This window comes from Leptonychotes weddellii, chromosome 2 (genome assembly GCF_054177405.1).
Source record: "Leptonychotes weddellii isolate Sample4059 chromosome 2, ASM5417740v2, whole genome shotgun sequence".
NCBI lineage: Eukaryota > Metazoa > Chordata > Mammalia > Carnivora > Phocidae > Leptonychotes > Leptonychotes weddellii.
In genome coordinates this window covers 28400867-28409965 of record NC_138370.1, presented here as the reverse complement: position 1 = coordinate 28409965, position 9099 = coordinate 28400867, and the positions used below count along the sequence as shown (strand labels likewise).

At 47.0% G+C, this 9099-nt stretch overlaps 1 long non-coding RNA gene across 1 annotated transcript in view; it reads left to right on the top strand.

Moving 5' to 3' along the window:
• The window catches only part of LOC145717882 (uncharacterized), a 102028-nt gene extending 97331 nt beyond the window's left edge, over window positions 1-4697 (top strand). The window contains exons 4-5 of the long non-coding RNA XR_014141381.1: window positions 2340-2491; window positions 4307-4697. This is a non-coding gene — a long non-coding RNA (uncharacterized LOC145717882). The remainder of the gene's footprint in view (window positions 1-2339; window positions 2492-4306) is intronic.
• Window positions 4698-9099: the final 4402 nt, after the last annotated feature.

The window sequence follows — 9099 nt, the reverse complement described above, 5'->3', positions numbered from 1 at the left end:
CACCCCATCCCTCCCACCCCACCCCCCACTCCAGCAACCCTCCTGGTTGGGAATCTTAAAAGTAATTCATCCATTTGGTTTTGTTTCGTTTTTAAGTAGAAGCCATTATTTATGTTTCCTAGGTCTGGAAATCCCAATGGAATTTTGGAGAACATGACGCATTCTGTTACCCCTGGTACCCTACTATTCCTTTCTATATTCTTTTTTTTTCTTTTTCTTTTTCCTTGTCCTCTTGTGTTTTTCACTTTCTCTTTCTTCCTCTGCACTCCTAGCCTACTCATCCTAGCTGTGGCTGACAAATGAGAACTATCGGGTGGTCCGAGGGACCATGGGAGCGAAAGCAAGCAGCTGGGCTGGGGGAGCCTTATTTGGGGCACAGTGTATGCAGTGGTGGGGAGGGTGATTTCTCGTTAAGACTCCCGACATTAGGAATGGCCGACTCTACTCGTCCCTCGTGGCAGCAGCTGGTTCTCAAGGGGATTCAGTGATTTCCAGTGGTAAGTTTGGACTGGACAGTTAGGGGTTATCTAATCAGACGGATGGGACACAGAGCAGGATGTTCCAACTAAGAGTCAAGCTCGGAAGTCTGATGGCCTCAAGCCTGGAAATTAAGCATCCCTGACTGTACTGAGTGGAGGACACAGTGGATGGTGCCTGGTCCTGGGGGTGGACGGTTGGAAAAACAGCAGGGTCTCCTCATGGGGTGGAGGGACTGTTTAATCCTCAGTGGGTGTGTACATGTTCAAGGGGTGTGGTAGAGGGGGAGGGGTTGGGGAAAGGGTTGGCAACAGCCAGAGAGAATGATTTAAAAATATCATCTAATTGTTTATGAAGGTGGAAACTGAATTTGTCACCAGATCCATGGAGTAAATCCTGGGTGGGAAACTGGAGGCAAAGAAGGTGAGGGGCGTGGTTACTATGGAAGTAGAGTGGGAGGCAAGGAGCTGGCAGGGGGCGTGCGTGAGGCAGGATAGGCCAAGACTTCGTGGCCAGAGCAGAGTGATGGGGTGGGGGACAGGGGCACAGTGGTGTCAGCCTGAGTGGATGGCATAGAGTGGAGGTATCTATGGGCTAGGGTACTTGGCAGTTGAACCCCATGGACGTGTATAGTGAATCGAGTTGAGCCGCAGTCTGGGATGTGTGTAGAGGGGATTGCAGCTCAGGGGCTGTGTGAGCCCCAGGGGCTCCCGTGGATCCTGGGTGTGGTTGGACATGGAGGGGAATGCAGACGGGGGTGGGGAGGAGCCATGTAGGGAGGAGACAAGAAGAAAGTTCAGTGGGCTAGCAACCGTGGCTGGGCAGTGGGGTCTGGAGCCCACCCTACCGACTCACAGGAGCCTCTGGGCATACCTCTTCGGAGTTCCAAGCCCAGCGACATTCTGTTCACAGCTTGTTAGCTTGAAATCAGCCATGGGGAGGGTATGAATACTGTGGAGTGGCAAATGCCACCAATCAGGGCCTTTTCTCCCCTGGAGAGTTGGTGTTCTATATTTACCAGCACCCTACTGGGACCAGAACCTCTTTCGTGCCTCCCTAGTGTTAGAGGTGAGGGTATGGGTGCGGGCTTTATTCTGTGCAATTAGCTCAGACACTGCCCAGACTGGAGCCTGTGTCTGAGGAGCTGGGAGAGAGAGAAGCAGGGGAAAGGGTCGAGGGGCTGGCACCAGATCTGACAGCTGCAAAAGTTGTTACCTGAGGGGGTGCTAATGAAGGCTGATGAAAGTAGCCATCAGCAGCCCTACTTTTTTTAGCCTTTTGACCAATCGCCTAGCTCTGGGTGTGGCATGTGGGCACTGTCACACTGTGCTGGGTAGTGAAAATGGATACAGACCTGTTGAAAAACAAATTGGCACCAGGCACCCTGAACTTACAACACGAATACCTTCTGACCCAGTAATTCTCCTTCTGGGAATCTGTCCTAAGAAATTAATCCTAAACACATTCTCATTTTTTTCAAACCTACAGTTCAAAAAAACAGCTTTATTTATATTAGCAAAATTGGAAATTAATTTGAAATTCATCTGAATGTTTCATTGTAACAAAATGGTTAAGTAATCTATGGCATATAGATTACTTAGTAGATTATTATGCAGTGATTTAAAAGGATGTGAAGAACGTGTATGAAAAATGTGGAAATGCTTATGACAAGTGGAATACAAAATTGTAGAGTAGCGGTTTTCCAGAGTGTGTTTTTTGGAATCCTACTCCCGTGTCAAATATATTTGGGAAATGCTTGGTACATATGCCCCACTCAGGACTTCCTGATGCACATCAACAGAGAAGGTTCTGAGAAGTTCTGTGGTTTGACCTACTGCTTCTGAACTTATTTCACCCCGTAGTCCTTAATCCAACCAACATCTACGATCATCCCCGAGCATGAGAGTTCTGCAGAATGGAGTTTTGGGAAATGATGACATGCTGAAGGGTTATAATGGCATTAAAATTTCCATCAGAATACAGAGAAAAGACTGGAAGAAAAAAGTAACAAAATGTAAGTAGGGGCCACGGGTAGTAGTGAATGGGACAGATTTTTAAAAAATCTTTTGTGTGTACATTTGCCAAAAATTCTTTAGTATGCATATATTATTCTATTAAAAAATCTCATAAAGGCCTCTCTCTAAGCAAGACTGTGTCTTTCTACAGTTTTTAACTGCAGATTGAGCATTTGTGCTTTCTGCCTGGTGAATAAAATATCCATATAAGCCAGTAGGATATCTGATAAATAAAGAGGCCTACGGCTGGTATTTATGATAGCATAATGACAATCTCAGGATGTGAATGCGGGTTTGAGATCAACCTCGTTCCTCACAATGAAAAAGCAACAGTCTTTAAACAACTAGCAAACATCTACCTAGTAGCTGAAGGTGTGCCTTGCTTGATTCAGAGCATTTGACCCATATTACTTACTTAATCTTCATGGCGACCCCACATGGTAGGTACTACTATTGTCCCCATTCTACAGATAAGTAAACTAAGCCACAGAGAGGTTAGTTAGGTAACTTACCTGTGGCTCCAAACCTTCTGTCTCCAGAGACCAGATTCTTCCTCAATACCCAGAGCTGTCTCCTGCGAGGGACCACTGAAGACAGACAGGATCTCATTGCTGCTGATTTAACTTAGACACGAAACCATTCCTGCTGGTGAAAGGGCTGAGGCCCTGTTCCGTTGGGTTGGGAAGTGGGAATCACATAGGCCCTTCCCTTCCTCTGGGTATATTCTCAACTATCTGAGGGTGGGGAAGGTGTAGACACGAGAAAGGGTATTTTGGCCATCAGGTGTCTGAAGAGTGCGGTGGATACAAGTTGCCATCTACAATCCAGTGATGTCCTGGATGTGAGAGATGGAGGGAGATAAGGTAAGGAAACAGGAGAAAAGAAACCTGTTCCACACAGGTTTAAAAGCCAGCGATCCCAAGGAGATGACTGTGGGGTTGGTGAGTCTTTGATGGAGTTAAAGCCCATCACTGGCTCTTTCCCCCTCCGAAGAATGGGGAGGACAGGCTGGGCACTGTGTCTGTCAGAAAGAACCTCTCATTGGCTTGGAGCCTACTGTTAAGTCAGCTCAGTGCCACTCACCTGCTTCATCCTAGATTTTCCACTCTGGACTCCAGAATTCAAGGCCCTACTCTCTTCCCCTTGATATCCCGGCTCTTTTCCCATTTCCCTTCAGCTGGTCAGCCCCAAACGGCATGAAGGCCCAGTGGGGGCCAACTCCAGGTTCTCATAGGATGGTTGCTAGCTGGTCCTGTGTTGTTCTACCAAATATTGTCTCATTCTACATTCACACTTACTGTTCTCAACTGATTGGTAACACACAGCAGGCACAATCCCACCACCCAGCAAAGCACTAGACTTGCCTGCTGATTCGCACTTACCTGTTATGCACTCTGCATCTGCTATTCTCTTCTTAGTAGCTTTTATTCTTTCCCACACTTTCCACTTTTTTATTCTTACCTATTTATTTATTATAAAGATTTTATTTATGTATTGGTCAGAGACAGAGAGAGCACAAGCGGGGGAGCGGCCAGCAAAGGGAGAAGCAGGCTCCCCGCTGAGCAAGGAGACTGATGTGGGGCTCAATCCCAGGACCCCGGGATCATGACCTGAGCTGAAGGCAGACGCTTAACTGACTGAGCCACCCAGGCGCCCCTTACCTATTTATTTAATGGTATCACTTCCCCCTCTTCTAATAGGTTTAAAACTTTACACTGATTACCACTGAACTTCATTGGGTTTGCTTTGGACCAAGTACCCAGTTTGTCAAATCAACCTTTGTATTAACTTAAAATTGTGTTCCCTATTTACAGCTCCTGGGCCATTGATCAGTGTTGCTTTCACAGAAGGGTCTTTCCTAGAGCAAAATTTCTCTGCAAGCAATGCATTCTCTGAATTGTTGGTGACTAGATTGACAAGAAAAATGGAGCCAATATCGTGGTAAAGCAGCATCAGAAACATCCTCCAGGTCCTTGTGATACAATGCACTTCAAGAATAATGAGGGTGTCAACTCCCCAGTCCACCACCCTAGAGAGAAGAAAGCTTGTTGAGATTGGAGAGATACCATTGGGTGGCATGGCTTCTGCATGTGAAAACACTTTGGTGAGGAGTCTCGCCCATTCCTTGAAGATAGGAGTCATAATTTTGGGGTTTGGCCTGGTTGTTGCTTATTATTGTCATCCTGATTTTTAAAAACAATATTGTTGAGGAAAGAGTCTGAAGACCAATTATTGTTGCTTTGGTTACTAAAAAAAAAAAAAAAAAAAATTACATGTCAGTCATTCCTTAGTCCCTCAGTGGCTCTCCCAGCTATGTAATAGTATAACAGAACTATCCTGGACAATCCCATAGGGATAGTGAGAAGATAAAATAGGACAAAATACTAATACTAATAATAGCAACAAAAGCCAATAGTCACGAGTGCTTGCCCTGTGCCAGGCCCCATGTGCTGTGTTTTGAGTGCTCTGTAGTAGACCCAGAGTGACCATGTCTATGAAATAATGTGAGTTACCATGTATTCCATCTCTTGCTCTCTCACTCCTTTTCCTTACCAAGTCCTCTGGATTCTCTTTTCAGTATTCTTCCTTCCAGTTCCTGCTGTCCCATCTGAGAGAAGCCCCCATCTCCACTCACTGCTGCAACGGTTCGCTGGCCCTGCCTCTCCCTGTCTCCCCCTCCTGCAGGTGCTCCCACACTGACCAGCTAACGAAGTCACGTCCATTAAACCACCCCCACCACTTCCCAGTTACAATTCTTCCATGTTGCCCTATCAGCTGCTCTGGTATTTGGGACTCTCTGTATTGACTCCAAATGACCTTTCCTGTCTCCTACTCCTCCTCTCCAGGGCTGCCTCACCTAGTTTGCTGGATTCCCTTACTGTCCTAGACCACACTCTGTGTGTTCCTCCCGCCTGTGCTCCCCCTTCTCCACCTGCACGTGCTCACCTCTACACATCCTTCGAGTCCAGCCCAAGCTCTTGTTCCCACACTATGACTTCCCCGAACATGCCTGCCATCTCTTCTTCCACGGATGCGTGCACCAGCCAGCGCTCCGTTTCCCATCTTTGGTGTTGTCGTTTTGGGTTGTTATTTAATTCCTCTCCTTTTTTTAACATGTGGGCATCTGTATTCCTCCCTCAACTAGATTATAAATTCCTTGATGATAGGAGTCATGGGGAGATATATATATATATGTATATATTTTTTACATATATATATGTAAAATTCCTCACAGTATCTAGTCTGTGGTAGACCATAGTAGCCCATTCGATAATGCTTTGACCAATGAAGGAATGCCGATATATAAATGTAGTGCCAAGCTCCAAAGGTATTAGTTTCCTTCTCAGATTTATTAAAAAAAAGAAGAATCTTCCGTATAAAGTGGAATGGGAGAGAAAGCGGGTAAATGAGGCACATGGGTGCGAGAGACAGGAAAGTGGCCTGGAACAGAGTATTGAACAGAAGCTTGGATAAAACCCAGGGCTTTGGTGCTCTATCTAAGATGTTCTGGGGCTTTGCTTAAATAACCCAGAGTCTGGACTCCCCAGAGAGTTAGAAGAGCTAGCCAGTAGCAAGGTAGCAAAGAAATTGCGCAATGCTCATTACAGTACGGAACAAGAATAACGATTATGATAATAATGATGATGGCGATGGAGATGCTGATGATCGGGCAGTAGCCCCAGCAAAGCTTCCACCACGGGAGGAGGAATCAGTTTCCTTCTCGTGGAGAGAAGTGTGTGGCCACTGAGGTGGCGCAGGGCCCCGGGCTCCCTGGGCCGAAGGGGCAGGGAGGGCCAGGTCAGGGAGACTGGCCAACAGGCTTCAGGCTGGTTGAGGGGAGGGAAGTCATTTCCAGTTCCTTTGGTCTTGACTGAAAACAAAGTGAGGGTCCCTGAGTTCTCCTATAAACGGTAATGATAACACAATTATCATGCAAAACAAAAATTAAGTTTAATGGTGCAAAGCCAGGGTGTACTGGGGAGGTAATTCATATTAATTATGTTTGGATTAAAAGCTTATTTCTTTTGTTAGCATCCGCAAGTAGAAACTTAGCTGTTAGAAAAAAATCCGCATATAATTACGGTCTCTTATGGAGGAGCAGTGTTGGACTTAATGGAGCATCCCTGCTCTCTTCAAGCTCCCAGAGAATGGTAATATTTCACATTTTATGAAACACAGAAGAAATAAATTACAGGTTTAATGATAAGAACTACTTGGACTCATAATGAAATCTGATTGGCCAGTTAATCCACCGAGACTCTCAGATGCGAACCATCCAAAAGGGGTAAAAATGATGAAAAATGAAATTAAATGGAAAGCCCTTCACCCACAGCCTCTTTTGTGAAGGCTGGGGAAGCGCTGAGCAGCAGGAGAGGAACCCCGGGGCGGAGGAGAAAAATCGCTTTCTGGGGTTGGGGGGGAAGAGAGCAGAACAAGGAAGGGGTTTCCCTCCTGCCCTCCCCAGATTTCCTGTGGGAATGAAGCCTGGAGATTTTCTGTGGGAAGAAAGGGAAGGGGACTGGAGGAGGAAGGGAGGAAGGCGGGTTTCCCTGGTGAGAAAGCTGTCCAGACCCCCAGCAGGGCCTGGCCTCCAGCGGGAAAGGCCAAGTCTGCATGAAGGGTAACTGGAGTTGGGCTGAGTTGATCCTATTTTCCACCAACAAGGAAATATTTTGCTAGGGGAGGAATGTGAAGGTGTCCTCTGTTTCTAAGTGCAGGGGGCACTTCTGGGCCTGAGGCATGTTCCCCTGAGGGACTCCAGTCCTCCCTGCAGGCCCAGCTGGGCCCCTGTGTGCCTCTCCTGCCTCTGCCTTTGTTGTTGGCAGTCTCTTCGGCACCTTGGGGGTGAGCCCGCCTCTGTTTGGTTAGAGCTGTGAGGACTGTCCATTTCTTTCTTTCTTTCGTTTTTTAATTTTTTAAAATTTTTTAAATTTTTTCTTTTTTTTAAAGATTTTATTCGAGAGAGAGAGACTGCACAAGTTGGAGCGGGGAGGGGCAGAGGGAGAAGCAGACTCTCCACTGAGTGGGGAGCCCGATATTGGGACTCAATCCCAGGAACCTGGGATCATGACTTGAGCTGAAGGCAGGCACTTAACTGACTGAGCCACCCAGGCTCCCCAGGACTGCCCCTTTCACTTTGAGAGACAGCAGGGCACAGCAGAAAGAATTTGGGCTTTGGAATCAGACAGGCCTGGGTTTCAATTCTTGCTCTGACAATTATTTGTTGTGTGACCTTGGATAGGATATTTCACTTCTCAGTCTCAGGTTCCTCATCTGGAGACCGGGAGTGTTGTGAGGCTTCAATACGAATGAGAATTATATATGTGTAGGGCTTGAGACGTGCTAGGTGTTCAGAAAATAACCATGGCCACTCCCACTATTACTGTTGTAAATATGAGAAAACCTTCTTGTCTGGGGTAAGGCCTGCAAATCAGCACATGCCCACAAACCCATAGGATAATCAGAGAAATAACTTTATAAGAACTTAAATGATTGTCCCAAGCGCTCTGAATCCTCGGATCACCAACAGTACCATCTCCCAGCCACGGTATGGTCTTCCTAGATTCCATACATGTAGGAAGTCCTTGAAAGACTCATTTTTTAAAAAAGATTTTATTTATTTATTTAAAGAGAGTGGGGAGGGCAGGGGCAGAGGGAGAAACAGGCTTCCCGCTGAGCAGGGAGCCTGATGCGGGGCTCGATCCCAGGACCCTGCGATCACGACTTGAGCCGACATCAAGAGTCGGACGCTTAACCGACCGAGCCACCCAGGTGCCCCGAGTCTCGGTTTTGATATCAGGAACTATATGGAACTGTATGATTTGATGGAACCATGTGGAAACTGGAGCTAAATAAGACTTCTTCCATCCTCAGCTCTCCGGTTGTGAACCATCCGTACCACCAAGCTCACCGCTGATGATGAAGTCCATGGGTATGGATGGGGGTGACTGTGCAAGGAGAGGGGAGCACTCATGGCGCTAAGTCCCCCTGGTCTTTGCCATCTGGTCATAATGCAGAGACCATGCACAGGGCCAAGGTGGCTGCAGTAAATTCTGAGGACTAGAAGCCATGGTTCCATCAGGGTGTCGGGCGGGGCATACTGGGTAGGAAGTGAGAGTGTGGAATAGAAACTTTGCTGGGGAAAACAGAAAAGTGAATTCCTAGAGTGCCATATTATTGGACAAGGCAGGTCCCAGCCCAAAATGTGGCTGTTGCACCGTGACACAGCACTGAGCTCCAGGAGTCTCTGAGAGACTCTGAAGGGCCCTGTGGATTTCTGGAAAGTTCTTGTAGGGCCCCAGTCTCAGGCCCTCCCTGGTGCTGCCTTGTTCCAAGTCTCCCCTGGCTTGGTGGTCTGAGCACAGCCCCTCTTAATGGTAGATGCCCAAGCTGGATCTTGGGGATCACCTGATCCTGCCCCTTCATTGAACAAATAGGGAAGCAGACATAACCCATGAAGAGTGCTTAGAGCAGGGCCTGCCACATATAGATAATAAGTGATAGCTGTCCCTTTCCCTTAAGTGACTTGCCCAAGGTTCTTTAGTGCCCAGGCTGGAAATACCATTTGCCCCAGTGTTTGGTTATGTTTTTTTTCTTTTAAGACTTT